Here is an 18886-nt window from a genome sequence, read left to right on the forward strand (position 1 = left end):
ACAAGTCACTGATAATGAGGGATCCTTGTTTTATCTTGTTGCCAGAGCGTGAAAGCAATATTTTGAATCTGCTTACCGTATTCGATTCACTGGAAAACGTAAAAAAGCTACGCGACGAATCAACAGAACTTACGAAAAAGGGAGGATTACGACTGTGTATAAAGGCTTTAAATTATCAAAATATCCTCCATGATCGGCATCTGAGCAGAGCAAACTAACCACAAACATTATCCTGATCAATAAAGCAAAACTCTAGGAGTGGCCTGGAATACATTTTGAATTTTGATATTCAAGCATTGCCAGATCAGGATAGCATCACAAAAAGGCATATGTTATTGCAGATTGCGCAGCTCCATTATTCACTGGAATACGTATCCCCAGTGGAAACCTACGTGAAAATTCGAGTCCAGACACTTTGGAAGCTAAACGAACAGTAATATGACCTGATTCCTGCCGAAATAGTTAGGGACTGGTGCAATTTCCAATACCAACTATACTTATTAAACCAATGAAAGACATCCAGAGCAACACAGATTCCTGAAGCTGATGAATTCGAAGTTTATAGATTTTAATATTCAAGCGAGAAGGCATTTGGAGCGTTCATCTATCTGCGTTCATCAAAAGTCAGCAACATAATTCTATCTTGCTATGGGAAAAATCTCAAGTAGCTCCAATTAAAGCCGTAAGTTTGCCCAAGTTAGAGCTTTATGCTGCAATTCTGTTGGCGAGACTTTGGAATAGTATGAGGGAATCTCTTTAAGCTAAATTTGACTGTTGTGAATTCTGGTCAGATTATACAATAACACTGAAACGAATATACCCATCTCAGTATGAAAAATTATTGGCAAACAGGGTCCCTGAAATTCAGAATCTAACTAAGAATGTAGATTGGAGACACGTGTCAATGGAAAAAGCGACAGATTTCGTATCAAGAGGACAGTTTACGGGAGAGTTCCTGGAAATGAACCTCTGCAGGAAGGAACTCACTTCAGACTTGCTGGTAAGCAATACTCCAGAATTTTAATTATGTAACATAGTGATTCATTGCGTCAGTTTAATAAAATCTTAGTCACAATTTTACTATAAAAAGTGGATCTACTTAGTGAACTTCTCTACAAACCCTTGTATTATTATTCTTTATAACACGTGCCAGTATCGCGAAATAGAGAAAGAAAATGTTCTTGATCGAAAAATAGAGCTATTTGTTAAACGTCAAGATAAATTATTTATTTTTTTTAAGTTATGCATGTTTAAAGTTATCGCTGAAGTATCCATAGGATTGACGGCAGCTTTCACTAGCTTATTTATTTACTTTTAAGTAAAGAATCCATAGAATTGCCATCTTTTCCTGGCTGAATAATTTATATTTCAACATCTCGTAGGTACGCGGTGATATTCTCTATTGATAATTTTTGGGCTTTTGTAATATCTGTAATTGTTTTAAAATTGTTTGTTGAATGAAAGCTTCTAATGTGTTCCTTAAGTTTTTACATTTTTCTTTTACTTTCTTTCTTATTCCTTTCACACACCCCACATACTTACTTGGTGGTAGGGGGGAACCTGCAGATTAAGGTGGGTTCCGAACCACCAAAAGCAACAGCTTTATGTATTTAGAGAAATTTTTTCTCTAGAGGTACCGGTCCCACGATTCTTCGGATATAAACAACTCTCTTTCTAGGCTAGTGCTCACTTCATGGCTCGCCGAGGTTCTTCCAGAGTGCGAAGCGGGAATCAAATCCGCAAGCCGACGGAGTGGTTCCAAAGCCTACGCTTTATCTCCCATGACTATCGTCCCACTTTTTAATTTTTTTGGGTATTGTATACTTTAAAAATTTAATTTTTTATCTTTGCATGTGTCAAAGGTAAAAGTCTTTCAATTATCTAGTACTATTTTGTAATAAAATTTCAGCTAAAGGTGTGCCGTATATTTTGTTAGTACTATTGAGATTTCATGTTATGTTATCAACTAGCGTAGTAAAATAACTTTGCTGGCCTAAACCAAAAATCTTATGCTGATTAGCTGCGAAATAATTTCTCTCTAGCTCCAATGAGATTCGAACTTATGTCTACAGATTAATGGTCTGCTGCTCAGATCCACTTAGCTACGGATGGGCACGAGATTGATTTTTTTCACATCCTCTTACAAGCGAACGACGACGTTTTTACACATTTCGTAGGAATTTATGGGTTAAATCTTATTGAGAGATTTAGAGATTCAGAGATTTAGTTCGCATATCTATTGTATTTGGGGGAATTAATATAACAGCTTAAGTAAATCACTCTTCTTCGATCATTTATGAATATTGAAAAAATAATGATTGTTCTTTTAGTTACCAATATAATTGAATGAAAACATAAAGATGACACTAAAAGAACTAAAAAAGGACTTCATTTTGCTTTTAGGTGTGGATCGTTTTTTAGTATTGCATGTGGGCAAAGGTTGCCCCTCCCCCCTCACCCCTGACAATCAAGATACAAAGCCTACTGTGTCCCATCCGTGTATATTCTTTGAGGCTGTACACATAATCTGGTCACCTTCACCGAGCTTTTAGATCTCGATGCATTCCGTTGTTTCTGAAATTCTAGAAGTATACTTCAAGGGTTCTAGGTGTACCCAATCGCACAGTGAATGACGTGGACCTCTTTGCACAGTGAAGTGAGCGTCACCCACTTTGCCATTGCGTAGCCTTCCTAGCTAGGCTGAAAATAGAGAGGGTGAACGGAACGGTTTCTCTAAGTTCATCAGTCACATGTACAGATCCATTAGTTGAATTCGACCAGGGATTAACGAGCGAGACTCCCCTCGACATAAAGCCTCTTCGCAAGGAATTCGCTAACTCTTTTCCGAGACTTTTCAAAGTCGACTTTGCGACGTCCATGGATAGCCCCCTCAACATGAAGCGCCTTTCTTGGGAAGTGATCATACTCTTTTGAGTAGACCTACATTTTAAGGTGAGTTTCAAACCATTGAATCCCCGGTAGAGGTACATAGAAAAAGTTCCACGGGTACCGGCACAGGAATCGAAACCAAGATCTACTGCTTGGTAGTCTGATTTTCAGTCGCCTGAGCCACCGAAGTTCTTTTGGGTATGTATAGAGAAAACTGACTTTTAGAATTTTGTAGATAACTGATAAATGTTAGATATATGTACGCTAATGTTCTACTAGCCGTTTAATTTTCATAATTAAATAATAGAGTTGAAACAGTTTATTAGTATATCTAAGTTAAATATATTTGCGTTCTGTGTCATGAAATTTTTTTCAATCTTATAAAATTATACAATTTACAAAGGTAACCTTAGTTTTTGGAATTGCGGTTAATGTTTTTAAAAACATTTTAGAATTTCTGAATTATTATTAATTGATACAAAAAAACAACTATAAAACTAAAATTAATTATAAGAAAAAGTTACCCTTACCAAGAACTCCTAATTGTTTAAAATTTTTCCAATCAAAACCGATATTCTTTTGTAGTAATCCGACAAAAACCAGCTCTTGCACATATATTTTACTCAAGCGCGGATCTAAAGGATGACGAAACTAACGAACGCCTCCCTCAGAATTTTCCGACTCACATACATGTACATTTTTTGTTTTTACAGGGAAATGGAGAGAAATGATAAATAATATAAAATTTTATAAAGACATGTTACTTGTAATTAATCAAATTTATCCGGCTTATACAACAGGTAAATTGTACTGGTCACAGCTTTCTATGTGTATTAAATTTTTGGAAGCCCCCTATCCCATGTCAGCTATTATATATATTATAATTATAATACAATATTATCAGTAAATAATGTCTCTGTTTCAGAAAATATGACCAACACATAAATTATAAACATAAATGTTTAGATTAGATGGCTATTTACAAGAGCAACGAATTTGATCTAAAATGCTTACTCTCTAAATTTGAATCAGTTAAAAGTGTATCACTGAATTTCAGTCCTTTTTTTTCTGAAAAACAGTGAAAACTTTTTGACTTTTTTCCAGTTAAATTTCACGGATTCGGATTGATTATGTGTTACATTATTGTGGTATTTATGAAAATCGCCCATGTTTTCGGTATAAAGAGAAACGATGGAAGAATTTCAAAGTTAAATTTATGAAAAACTATTTTTTTAGAGAACTGCATTCAAAATTGGCGGGCGTGGTAATCGCTTTTCCTCAATCACACAATTGCCAACGTCAAAATGCACAGACATTAGTTATTAAATGTCACTGAAAAAATTAGTTTTGCTTATTAGAGTTAGAAGATCCAGGGCCAAAGAATTGGTTATGCAATTCGTAATTTTTCAACCCTGTTGGACGTGAACGTGGGGTTGGAGGATTAGAAGATTGGCTTTGATTTTCTAGAAAAATACTGTTTGGTTGATAGATAGGCTCACGTACAGGATGTCCTGTCAGTATTGGATATTCAGGATTAAGCTCATGACGCCTGCGCATTAATTCATAATCAGGTCTACGTACAGGAATACCATGGAATATTGGAGGTTCACGATCAGTGTACAAATTTGAATGATCAGGCCAATATGCAGATGCCTCATGGGGTAGTGGAGATAGCTGATTGATGTGGATATTTGGATTGTCCTGTAGAGAACTAGAACTGGCCTGATGATTAACGCGTCGTTTGTGATATGTAGTTGTACCGGAAGATTCTGCGACATGTCGCTTTTGATTTCTGGGCGTAGGAGAAAGTTCTTCTTCGCCTCCTGGATTACTATATATAGGTGTAGGAGTAGGATTTCTTTCAGAACGTACAGCATGCTCATTAGAAAACTCAATAAATCCACTAGCAGAAAGTCGTATATTTGATGAATGTTTTTCTTTGGAGCCCATAACTGATGATATTTCTGCTAAAGAGGAAATACCCTCATGAATGATCAATTTAAAAATAAGTTTTCGAAACAAACTGTCTAACATTACGGAATTTTTCGTAAGATGAGCCTACTCTCAGCTCGTCCAGAGATAGTATTATGGAAAATCTCGTGATTTCCGGAAATTTATTGGAATTCACACAAAAATAATTCCATTTAAAAACAAAATGATACTTAGAGATGACGCAAGCCCCATAAAGTTTAACACGTATTTTACTTAAGAAAAAAAGACGTTTTTGTACATTTTTTCAGAATTTTCAATATTAGCTGAATTGGGTTGAAATTCGACATTTTTCTTCAAAATTAGCCACAGAATATGAATAAAATATTACTTTTCGAATATCACCTCCATAAGTATCTTTTATAGGGCTCCAAAGAAACTCCATAAGTGAAAAAATGGATTTTGCGAGTTTTTGGCTCTAATTATGACTTTTTGTAGTATTTCAATACAAATTATTTCTAATAATAATATTATCTTTCAATAATGCTGGAAAATAACAGTTTTCCGACAATTTTCCACTTTCTGTTTAATTTATAATTAGAGTGAGGAAAATAATTGGTTAAAGTTAACAAAATAAATTGCTTAAACCATTGAAAATTATTTTTTTTATATTCTATTTGAATAGTGCCCGAATTTTGCGTTAATTAAATTTATCAAGAATTATTTATAACTATCATCTCTAAGAATAATTGTAGAAAATTGCGTTTTTAATCAAATCTTTTGATTTGCTTTGACTTTTTATTTATAAACAAATAATAAGTGAACCTCAACTGGAATCAGGTTTTAGATAGTATTGCATTTTTAAGTCAATCGTTTTTGCTCTTTTTCAAATGTTGAAAAAAATTGATTTAAATAAAAAAGATACCTTACACAAGCCTCACAGAATGAGATATCAGTGGGATATTCCATTTTTCTTCCAGGATATCGTGGGCATATCACAGGAGATCCTGGGGATATCGCAAATATGTAATAATATCCTACATGGCGGAAATCTCGATACACCTGAAATGTCCCAAAGATATTTCAAAATATCCTTAGGATATTCCATTGTTGTCGCAAATTTATATGTCAAGGATGTTCCCAACATTACCCATTTCTAAAATTTACTATATTACTAGAAATTCAGATATATCTACTGCCAATTATACACGGTAAAAAAAATTGAGCTGTGACAGGGATATTATTCCTTATTATAGCCAAACATTAGGCTGAAAACGAACGAAGGAATTTAGAAAGATCCCTGGATCAGCGAAAATGAATATCCTTGACCATTTTCCATATACCAGGGATATCGTATAGTCAAACCCCTAATACATAAGTATAGCTATAATAGGGATATTAAGAATAGGTGTCTGAAGCAATTGTCGGAAGAGCGCCGGTGCATTATGGGAGCAGCGAAATAAAATGGTGACGGTCTAATCGGGAGCAGTGACAGTTCAGATTTACTTTGGACAATTAAACGCTTTTTACCACTTAAAATGTGCGCGATTGTTAATATTAAATGGAGTTTATGATGCAGTAATAATAATTTACATTTGTTTCGATTGTAGGCGATAACTATATTGAAATGTCAAGAAGCGCGATAAAAACAACAAACTTGACCTTCAAATGCATTACACGGATTTCAGGGAAATTCATTTTCGCGATACCAGACGAAAAATTGGCTACTGTAAGTTAATATATTTCTATAACAACTAAATTTTTTTTCTAATCTGAAGATAATACAATTATACATAATCTGTCGAAAATAATAAACTTTCCAACTTAGCAATTTTATCCAAATTCCTGATTTACGAGAACAATTTACATAAAGTAACTAAATGTGTAACTCTTCTAACTAAACGTTTTACCTAATTCAAGCGTACACATTCTTTGAGTTTAATATATTCTCTATTCACTCGTTCGCCTCAAGAATTTTTTTTCCGTGTATTTATGTTCAATCGTATCAATGAAATAAGAAATAATTGAAAGAAACCGAATATTCGAGATTTGTACAAAGTGGTTTTTTCTCAAACGGATGTTCGTGAATCTTGATGTTTTCAAGCATTCTACATATTTTAATAAATTTTCATTTCAGAAATATTGGATTTGATTGCCAAAATTGTGTATATCCCACACAGGACATTGATTGGATACCCTGCGGGGCGAAAACCTCGATATCTTTGGAATATGCGACGAATATCCCGATAGATTTTTGGGGCATTTTTCAGGATGTCCCATATCCTGCTGAGATATCCTAGGGATGTGCGAAGGCTATCATTTTGTTGTGAGGGAAGAGATACAAACAAGGAATGAAATGTTTAGAAGTAGGTGGTGACTTGTAAAAGTTTTGTTTTGAATTACAAAAAAATGTTTATTGCAAAGCATAAGAAAAAATTTGTATTTTCACATTTTTAAATATTAGCCCCCCTCTTCCTCCTCTGCAAAAAATATGTCTCATCGATGATAATATACACATATCAAGATTAAAAAAGACCTCAAACAAATATAAGTAAATGATTATAACATCTCACGGGACAATGTAGGCTCAAGATTACAGATATCTTATTCATTTCATTAAATTATATTCACAAAGTAAGATTGTTTAAAATATGATTCCCTTTAATGTTTATTTATTATTTTTTATAACAAGTTAAGATTTTCATAAATAGCCGAAACTTTCTAGTAGTTATCTAAGAGAATACAGTTATAAACAATAATCAATTGTTTAAATAAGCATGCTTGTGAACTTGCATTCATTTTCACCTCGTTTGGTAAATAGTGGACAAAAATGTCAAAAGTTCAGGAAAATAACAAATTTTAATCATTTATCTGAAAGAAAACCATTTTTAACAATAATAAATTCTTCAAACAGCTATGTTTGTTAATTTGCATAATGTATTACTTTATTAAGTAAAAGTTGAGTAAAATGTTAAAAATTTCAGAAGGAGCCGCAATGATCTAGCAATAATAATGTAGAAGATAGTTCTGATCAATAATAATTTGTTTAAATAATTATTTTCGCTAAACTGGATTAATTCTCAACTCCCCATAAGTGAAAAATAAACAAATAGTTGAAAATTTGAGAAAAACCCTTAACTTTTTGCTATTATTCAATTTATACATTATTAACAATGGTAATAAATAGTCTAAACAAACAATTTTGTTAACTTTAATTCTTTATTTACCTCTATCTAATTGAAAATTGGACAAAAAGTGGGAATTTTTTGAAAAAATGCAATTTTCTAGGAACATTCTAAGAGAATATTATTACCAATAATAAACTGTTTAGAGAATTATTACTATGAACATTATTGCTCATTACATCAGTTTAATTAAAAATTATATCTAATTATCAGTATAAAGTAGTATTTTATGTACCTGTTAGAAACAATTTGCATTATAAAAGCCGCAAAGAATCCTAATTAGCGTCAAAAACTCGCAAAACCGATTTTTTCGCCTTTGGGGTTTTTATCAGTACCCTATAAAGCACACTTATGAAAGTGATATTTTTAAAGTACTATCTCATTCATATTCTATATCTAATTGCGAAGAGAAATTCAGAGTTTCAACTTGATTCAGCTAATATTAACGATTCTGAATAACATTTACGATAGAGCCTTTTTTGGGGGGAAATATGCGTTAAACTACCGCATGGGATTTGCGCCACCTCTGGATATTAATAAAAAAAAAAAAATTTGGAAAAAAAATTATGAATGCAATTTTGGGCCACCTTACTTGGTTAGTCTTACGAAAAATTCCGTAATACTAGAGAGTTAATTTATATGATAGCTTAACTAAATCACTCTTGTTTGGATATTAATGACCATTAACAAAATATTAACTATTTTTTTAATTACCAATATAATTGAAGAGAAATGTGAAGATAACAAGAGGACCAAAACAGGTCTTCATTTTTCTTTTAGGTCTAAATAAAACTAACTGTTTTAGAATATTGTAGAGAACAACTGATGATTTTCTAGATATCAGCTATATAATATATTGCTTTCCGTTTAATTTTTATATGAAAATGGTGCGATCGAAATAGTAGATAATTATATTTACACTTAATATATTTTGCGTTCTATATCCTTGAAATTGTGTACAATCCGATAAAGTTATACGGCAAGGCATAAAAGCTAACCTGACATTTTTATGACAATTCACTAAGGGAAAATCGGTTCTCTATATTTAAAATATTGTGTTTTTTCATTATCTTGGAATTGCTAAACCAGTCAATGCTATAAAAGCTGAAAAATTTAAATTAATCATTAGAAAACGTTACACTTATCATGATTTCTCAATTTCTATAATGTTTTTAAATGAAAGTCGATGACTATTTTGGATCACATAAAAAGATCAACTGGAAAATCGATAATAAAATAATAAAAGAATTGATTTTTTCTTGGAAATTGGAAAATATTTAAACAAAACATTTAAAAATTTATTCGGATCCTTCATAAAAACAGTTGATATATTTGAAAACACGTTTTAACGCTTCTCGGAAGTATATTTGACTGTTTTAAACAATTCGGAATTCGCGACTGGTAAGTCAGTCAAAACAGACTTATAATTTTATTGGAAATCCGTGACATTGAGTGACTTATTGTCACAGTCAGCTATATTGACTGATTTATCTGGTAAATTAATTAAATTTGTCTTGGTTTCTGCTATACTAATATAAGGACCTTAAAAATGTTCAGTACACTTATTAAAAAATGCCCATTTACCATGATGGGCAACTTTTAAGCTCTGTGACTTTTTCCATTTGGAGTTCATACCTGATGATATTCCTGCCAACAAACAAAAGAGATGAATCATTTTGCAATCTTACTATAGCATAGGCTAACATATGTTTTGCACCTACTATAAGAGCTAGTATCATTGCCTACTCTACGCCGAAAAAAAAATTTGACGACTTAGAAAAACGCAATAATGTCCCTTTTTTTACCGACGCTCCCATATCATCGATAATGTATCTGCAAAATATGTAACTCATGTAATAATATCTTAGCTTTGCTTTATTCATAGGAAAAATTTAATCGATAATGATTGAAATGCATAATTATTAAGTTTTTAAAAAAGGTCGCATGCGTCAATTTACCCTGTCTGTAAGGTAATAGAGCGCACACTATTAAATTTTTTGTTTGAAAATTAAAAAAAAATTCGAACAAGCGAACGGACAATTTTAGTTGAAGCCAAAATTTATATTCATTTTCAGTATTAAAATAATAAGGTTAGATTTTTTGAGTAATTAGCATTTAAAGACATGAACATACTTCATACATGAACGTATTTCGACATTTTACCATTGAAATGGTCGTTTGTTCCACATTACCCGCTTGTGCCTAGTATTGAAATAAGACTTTTATTTGCAGATTATTATTAACTTTACCTATTTTTTTATGCATAATATCCTATCAAAAATAAAAATAGGTGAGAACCACACAGAACAAAATTTCCACCTTAAGAATTATAAGATTAACTTATCAACCGCATTTTTCAATGCTTCTTATTGCAAACATGAATGTATATATCACCGTTCTAACCCGAATACAGTTAAAACTATTTATAACTAGTTAAAACGCGAAATTACCACGATAATTTGTCAAACTTAGTTTTAAGTACTCACAACAAGAATTAACCAAATCCTTTTGTCAAAGCTGAAGATTTTTTTAATTCTATATTAATTCGTGTTCTAACTGAACGTATCAGTTAAAAATAGAATCATCCAACTCTGCTTTTGAAAGATTTTCTTTTACACATAGCATTCCGTGTAACTCGAGACGTGACCAATAGTCCAGGCGCACTGGTTTTTTTGAGGAGATAAATACGACTATCAATTTTTGTAGTGCTGACATACAGAACAAAAGCTCACATGTTTGAGACCACGATTTCGGAAGCACTGTGCGTGTAAACAATTGTTAAAGATAGCAAAAACAGACTTTTTGCTTGTTGCAACTAAGCTATATGTCTTTCAGTCAAAAAAGTGTAATTGAAAATTGTAGGCCTTACAAATATCTACAAAATGACGTGTCGTTCATTGAGGTTGGTTCATTAGTTTAGCTGGGAAAAAATTAAAATCGACCGAAAGTGCCTTTTTTAAATATGCAATTATTATTGCAATAATGAAATAAGAAGTTTTACACTTTCACACAATATGTGCCTTATCGCCCTTAAGAAGGCTGATAAATTTCAGCCTCAAATAAGAATTAGTTTTAATAATAACTTATTTGTTATTGGAAAATGGACTACTTTTCAACGGAATTTCTACAGGTGTGGCCGAAATTTTCTCAACAAAAAGTGGGCTATTGCCCTCTACGAGAGCTGCGGTATCAAGTCGACATAGCGGTAAAATGACATTCACTTCATTACTACTATTTTTAACATATTTTCAACATGAAAAATTGTTTTTAATTTGTAAGGGGTGGGGGGAGAGATAATTTTATTTTCTTTAAAAATAACTTCTACTGCAATTTTCAATATACCGAGCTGAAATTTGCATAAAATTTAGAATGTGAGCTGCACTATTTGTTTTTAAATTTCCAAGGTAGTGCATTCATATTTTATTGTTGATTGGGTTAACTGATTATGGGAGAAGGATCGACGCGTTCTGTGGCGGCGGAGTGTGGCAAACCGCTACTGCCGCTCACTCGCTCTTGCCAGAATTCAATTCAGGCATCAAATTGAAAGAAGTTCATATATTTCCGAAACCAATGGACATATGAAGAATTTTTTTTTTTTAATTTGGGCCAGCTTTCCGTTCTGATTACAAATCTAATGAGAAATTTCCGAAACAATCATATGCTCTGTCACTAATGCACGAATATCTTATTTATTTTCTTATATTTTACCAACAATTCTTTGTTTATTGCATTTTGTGTAAAATCTGCCTTATCGTTTACAAAAAAACATGTAATAAATTATCCTAGAAAAGATTTTTTGGAAAATTTTCAAAATGCGGACTACAAACCAAAGAGACTTCATATTTCTATTTTAGAATCTAAAATATTAAGATATTATGCGAAAAAAATAGCTGTAAATATTATTTTTATACAAATTCATTTATTTACATAAATTTAGACCATTTAAGAGTTTAAAAAAATACAATATAAGTTTTCTTCTACCGTTTTTATAATAACGGATCATCCTGTATCTGTTGCAAGAACAATAATTGCAGGTGAGTCCTTAAGATTGTACCTAATATTGAAATAAAATTTATGTTTCTCTTTTTTAAAATTAAAAGAGACAGAACTAATGTTGAAAGAAGCGCTGCAGATATTGGTACTACACTATTGCTTTTAACTTCTCTTGCAGAGAGGATTCACAGGTAAAGGTATCTTTAATGGCAGGCAGGTATTGCATTTCTTCAGGTGGAGGGACAGTTTGGCATATTTTGGAGAAGCAGATGCATATAGCATTAGTCATTTTATGATTACAAATTTTTTCGCAGACATTTAGGCATTGATACCTACGAAATGCGGCTGTGAACACCGTTTCTTGTATTCCTGTGTATTTTGTGAAAAGCTCGCTAACAATTTTTATTTTTTGAGCATTGGTTTTATTTTTGCAGCAAGTGTAATATCTTATAGTTTGTGGTAAGTACATACAATGCAACATTTTTATGCATGTGTTTGTACACACTTCGAATTGCTTAACTATTTAAATCTAATACTATAAACGTTTTTATATTAAAAGTGATTATATAATGTTTCTTTTTCAAACTATTAAACTGTTTAGATATTACGATCAATTAAGGTAAATCTCATTTAATCCCTAACAGAAATTGAACAGAATGTATTTCATATAGGAAAAGTGTAAATAAAGAGATAATAATAATGTACAAAATTAAATCTTAATTTCTCCAATACTGATCAATTTTTCGTTATTCAAACTTTTTCTGGCTTTATTAAGAAACGAAACATTACAGGGACGGCTCTTGATTTATTTTTAAATCGAGTGTCTCATTTTTTATCACGTTTTTGAAACGGCTTTGTGAATCCATGTAATTATAATCTAAAACATGTAGCTGAAGTTCCGAATGTTCAAATGAACGAAATATTTTCCCCCATTTTTATTTTATCCATCAATATTGTTCCAAATGCATTTTAAAATATGCATTATAATTCTGTTTCAATAATAAATGAATTTCAACACAAATCAACAAATATTTTAGAACTTTTTATAGTTTACATAATTATCAGTAAAAAATTTCGTTCATTTGAACGTTCGGAACTTCAGGCACATATCTAAAACATGATAAATTGCTTTTCTGAGAACTGTATGACTTTTTTAAATTTAAACTATTTTCACGAGAATTCAGTACCTTAATATCTTAGAGATGAATTCTTGTTTTATTTTTTAACGTAATATTTAAATTTTTATAAAGATTTCGAAACGGTTTTGAGAATCTGTGTAATTGTAACCTAACAAATTTTTCCTAATTTTCTCGGAACTGAATTATATTTTGCTAAGGAAACATCTTTCCTCTATATTCAGTATCTCGTTATCTGGGGGAAGGATCTTTGTTTTGCTTTTTTATCAAGTATTTCATTTTTTATCACGATTTTGACAATCCATGTGATTTTAGTGTAAAGTATGATAAATTGATCTTCTCGGAACTGTATAACTTTTTTCAATTTAAACTGTTTTCACGAAAATTCAGTACCTTAATATCTTAGTGATGAATTATTGTTTTATTTTTTAATGAAATATTTAGATTTTTATAAAGATTTCGAAACGTGTTTCCGAATTTGTGTAATTTTAACCGAACAAATTTAATCCTCATTTTCTCGGAAATGAATCATCTTCTGCTATTGAAACAGTTTCCTTCAATATGCAGTATCTCGTTATCTAGGGGAAGGATCTTTATTTTAGTTTTTAATAAAGTATATCGTGTTTTATCATGGTTTGGACAACTTTTTAAACTCTAAAATGGACTAAATTTATGTAAATAAATAAACTTGTATAAAAATAATATTTGCAGCTATTTTTTCCGCATAATAACTTAATATTTCAGATTATAAAAAAGAAACATGAAGTTTCTTTGGTTTGTAGCCCACATTTTGTAATTTTTCCAAAACTGCTTTTCTAGAATAATTTATTACATGTATTTTTTGTAAACGGTAAGGAAGATTTTACAAAAAATGCAATAAACAATGAATTGTTGGTAAAATATAAGAAAATAAATAAGATATTCATGCACTGGTGATAGAGGATATGATTGTTTCGAGAATTTCTCATTAGATTTGTAATCAGCACGAAAAGCTAGCCTAAATTTAAAAAAAACATCTTCATATGGCAATTGGTTTCAGAAATATACGAACTTCTTTCAATTTGAACGCCTGAATGAAATTCTGGCGCGAGCGAGTGAACGGCAGTAGCGGTTTCCCCCACTCCGCCGCCACAGGACGCGTCGATCCTTTTCCCATAATCAATTAACCCAATAAAAAATAAAATATGGATGCACTACCTTAGAAATTTAAAAACAAATAGTGCAGCTCACATTCTATATTTTCTGTAAGTTTCCGCTTGGTAGATTGAAAATTGCAGTAGAAACCATTTTTAAAGAAAAAAATATCCCCCCTCCCTTTGAAATATTAACAATTTTTCTTGTTGAAAATATGTTGAAAATAGCACTAATGAAGTGAATGTCATCCCGATTCCACAAAGTGAAAATTGCCAAAGTTATCCTATTTGTTTATGACCAAAAAATGTACCCTCTTTATGTACCCATTTTTGTGCAATTGAATAATGAACAATTGTTTTGCCGCTAAGTCGACTTGATACCGCAATTCTCGTAGAAGGCAATAGCCCACTTTTTGTTGAGACAATTTCGGCCAAATCTATAGAAATTCTGTTGAAAAGTAGTCCATTTTTTAATAACAAATGAGTTATTATGAAAACTAATTATTATTTTGGGCTGAAATTTACCAGCCTTCGTAAGGATGATAAGGCACATATTGTCTGAAAGTGTAAAGCTTCTTATTTCATAATTGCAATAATAATTGCATATTTAAGAAAAGGCACTTTCGGTCGATTTTAATTTTTTTCCAGGTAAACTAATAAACCAATCTCAATGTACGACACGTCATTTTGTAGATATTTTTAAGGCCTACAATTTTCAATTACACTTTTTTGACTGAAAGACATATAGGTTTGTTGCAACAAGCAAAAAACCTGTTTTTGCTATCTTTAACCATTGTTTACACACACAGTGTTTCCAAAATCGTGGTCTCAAACATATAGGCTTTTGTTCTATATTCCAGCACTAGAAAAATCGATAGTCAAACCTTAGGTCGCATTTGACTCCCCATACGAACCGTTTTTAACCAGGGCGTCTGAACTACAATGACTCTCCTGTGACCAGTCCTTTTAAACGAAGTATTTCGGGTTTTCACTCAATTTTTCAAGTAAAACTAGTTTTTTCAAAAGGAAAATTGGTTGAATCTAGTTTTAACTGACATTCGAATTTCTTCAGGTTTTCACAAAAGCACTTTTTTGATACACGGTTTGACTAGTTGAAACTATTTATGACAAATGCTCCTGGTATTTTGCCTAGATTAATATAAAAATTTAGATATAATCAGTTTTTTGTGATCTGAATAAAGGCTCTTGAGAGTCTTCGAACTTTACATTAAAACTAATTTTGCTAAAAACTAGTTTAATAACCTAGTTGAACTAACACTCCTACATTAGTTCAATGTTATTGAGCGCTTCTTTTTTTAACACAAATAATTTTTACATTAAATTTGATTTTGAGATTAAATCATTATGTAGTATTGCAGTAATACTATCTATAATACGGGTTTCAAAATGTTATATTATTTATTATTAGCACACATTAGAAGAATACATTTTATACAAAAGTATGGCAACTGTATTCTCATAAAGAAGTGTTATAGGCTAAGGTCTCAATCGAACTGCCGGATCTTCAGGAGATTTGTCACGACCACGATTCACCCATGCCTCGGCCAAACTTCAGCCCAGATTAGTTATTGCTTAGACTCCACTTCGGCGACTGTATTTTTGTGGATGTTTATAAAACATGATGTTCAGGAAATATGATAACTATGCTCTGCATTCAGCCTACAAGACCGCCAGGTCGTCCTCAACCTTTTATTCCAGTGTTTAAATTCTAGAATGCAGCAAAGATAAACCTTATTTTTTACTTACAAAATAGGACTAAGGAAGAGTAATAGCTATGCGTCAATTAGATATAAATCTTCCAGAAATTTATATCCTTGAAAGTATCCACTAACTAACAGCTAACACCGAAAAATGTAGATTAGGATATTACTTGGTAAGAAACGTTTTAGGATCTAATTCACGCTTCTTAAGGACCATTCTGAAGTAATTCAGACGCTCCCAAGCTTAGCTTTACTGGTTGTTAAACGTGGTCGTTAGCTACGCCTAGTACTCGGCCCAGAATATGGTTAAAAATTCTTTAACTTATGAATACTAGAATCGGCCTACGTCTAGCCTCGCCAACGTCCGTTCAGTCACAATCTTTACCAGAAATTATACTTCAGGAGCATCGACTCCGACTAATACTTTCACTATATGGAACACAGATCTCGAGACATTTGGGTTGATTCGCTGCAGATACCACTATATTTTTACTCTCGTGACGCATCTCTTTATGCCAAACGTATTATTGGCTGTCTCCAGACCCCTCCCCCTTCTTTAACAATAAAACCTTAACGAATTTACATTGTGTCTGACCCCCCCTTGAGCTGTTTAATTTAAATACAAGTCCCCTATCGCAACAGTACTGCGATCGATCGGTGATTTATTTAACACTCGAAGATCTTGAACCTCGTACTGGTTATTGGGCAGAACTGCTAACACATTGAAAGGCCCTTTTACCTAGTCTACCAGCTTCCTACTCTCATCAGTAGCAATGGGATGTGCATCCATCAAAACGATGTCTTCAATAGAGTATGAACGGATGTATGTTTCGAAACTTTTGACTTCGACTGAAATAGTTACTATCATTTCGCCCAGCTCAATCTAACTTACCAATCTACTTCATGACATGACAAATGACTCACGGAGTTTGCCGTTCCAGTGTCGACACCGTTTAATGTCTCGAAGTCTTTTCCATATCCCCAAGATCCTTGATCTCGTAGAAATCCTTCAGCAGTACAATTCAGATCCTGAACGGACTCTTGGTAGATACAATGCCTCATCAATCGTACGCCTCATACAGACACTTCTTTATGGTATTCCATGAGCTCCGGTCCGTAGTGATTGTAGTTTCCAGCACTCTGAACCGACTTCACATTCATTTCTCAGGTCCCAAGTGTCTTCCATGCGATCAAGAATCACCAAAACTCTTTCCAGAGAAGATACAATGGACTCGAAAGCTCGGTTTTCACCAGAGCAGATTTTCACGTCAAAGACATGAAAAGGAAAATGAGAAATGTCCAATTGTAAAAAGTAATTTTGGTTTACATTCCAACGTTAGTTAGTAGGGATAGCAGAGTACACAAGTATTGATAAACTTTTATACAAACAGTATCATCCCCTTAAATTAATAATTGTTATCATTTCATTTCGAGAAAAGATCATGACCTCGAATATGACAGATATTCAAGTATTTCCATTGAAACATCCAGCATTGACACTTGTAAAAATGTCCCCTCTTGGGCATACTTCGGAATACTGCTTTAGTCAATAATTATTAGTTATGATTTTAAAGAACAACTTGAAATCAAGTTTAACTTTCCTATAATGGATAAGTCAGTATTTGATTTTCTAACTATTACATACAGGATATTTTTCTAGCCTATTTACATGAGCATTTCTACAATGAACAATCTATCCTTTTTTTTGCACATCCTTTTACATGAATACAACAATTGACTTCAAAATTAAGACATGTTAATAATAACTGTAAAAACTAGAGATCTTCTTTTACACGTTCTCTTTTTAGTGCCGCTTAAAACTGTTTATTTTCTGAGTCTTATTTCAATACCTGCAATTGAATCTGATGGGAAAATCAGTCAGGTTTCGAAATTTTTCATATCATATTTAATTTTTAAATAAAGTATTGTCTGGAACACGTCATGAAAAATAAATAAGATCTTACGCATATTATTCCTAAACCTCATAATTTCATAATACCCATTTGTTAAACCGCAAAGATAATTCCTCTTTTGACCTTTTGTCACTTGACTACAATATAAGCTTTATTTTTAGAACATCACAACATTTATACCAATTTTTCTAAAAATTGTAGATAAATATCAGATACTCAGTAAATTCAAAGAAATCACAACCATTTGGCTTGTTCTAAAAAAACTTAGTTAATTTAAAATTTTACAAATTTATTTGTAAAAAAAAAAAATTTTAAATGCACTTATATTGAAACACATCAATTGACTTCAATAGATCACTTCATTTTCTTGCCAAACAATTCAATGCAATAAAACACATATTAATTCTACTGCATTTCTGCAATTTACTGCAAATTCAGACATCTAACTCAATTCTTTGACGAACTTCTTTAAATTTCAGTTTAATCATTTTATATTGAATAAAATTTTTCAAGTTTAAATTAAAATGCTTTCACTAAAATTTTTGATTTCTTTTCACCATTGCAGTCAATCAATCTTAATTCATTCTATTTTTTCCGGGGTCATCCATGATAAATTTAATTATGTTTTTAATTGCACAACATTTTTTATTTTATAAAGTTCTATAGCGAATTACAAGCACCCTTGAAATTACAAATGTAACTTATATTTCAGGTACTGTTAACTGAAAGTGCTCTCATGCACTTGTAGCAAATGTATTTTTTTCATTAACATTTATGAATAAAATCTGTAGTCTTTATTATATTAAAATATCCAGATATTTGAGACTATACATTCTGCAGGATAATGCAGACGCTCAAAATCTCGACATAATCTGTAAGTCACTTCATATGTATTTAATTTCAGAATTCAGACATATAATTTCAGGATAAATAATTCCCCTAGAAGTCAAAAACTTTACCAAAAGAAAATCCAGGGTTAACTAGACT

At 31.9% G+C, this 18886-nt stretch overlaps 1 protein-coding gene across 1 annotated transcript in view; it reads right to left on the reverse strand.

The window, feature by feature from the left end:
- The window catches only part of LOC117169678, a 30005-nt gene extending 12745 nt beyond the window's left edge, over nt 1–17260 (reverse strand). The window contains exon 1 of the mRNA XM_033356162.1: nt 16911–17260. The gene's annotated coding sequence lies outside the window, so the exon portion shown is untranslated. The remainder of the gene's footprint in view (nt 1–16910) is intronic.
- Nucleotides 17261–18886: the final 1626 nt, after the last annotated feature.

Source organism: Belonocnema kinseyi, chromosome 3, assembly GCF_010883055.1.
Source record: "Belonocnema kinseyi isolate 2016_QV_RU_SX_M_011 chromosome 3, B_treatae_v1, whole genome shotgun sequence".
Taxonomy (NCBI): Eukaryota; Metazoa; Arthropoda; class Insecta; order Hymenoptera; family Cynipidae; genus Belonocnema; species Belonocnema kinseyi.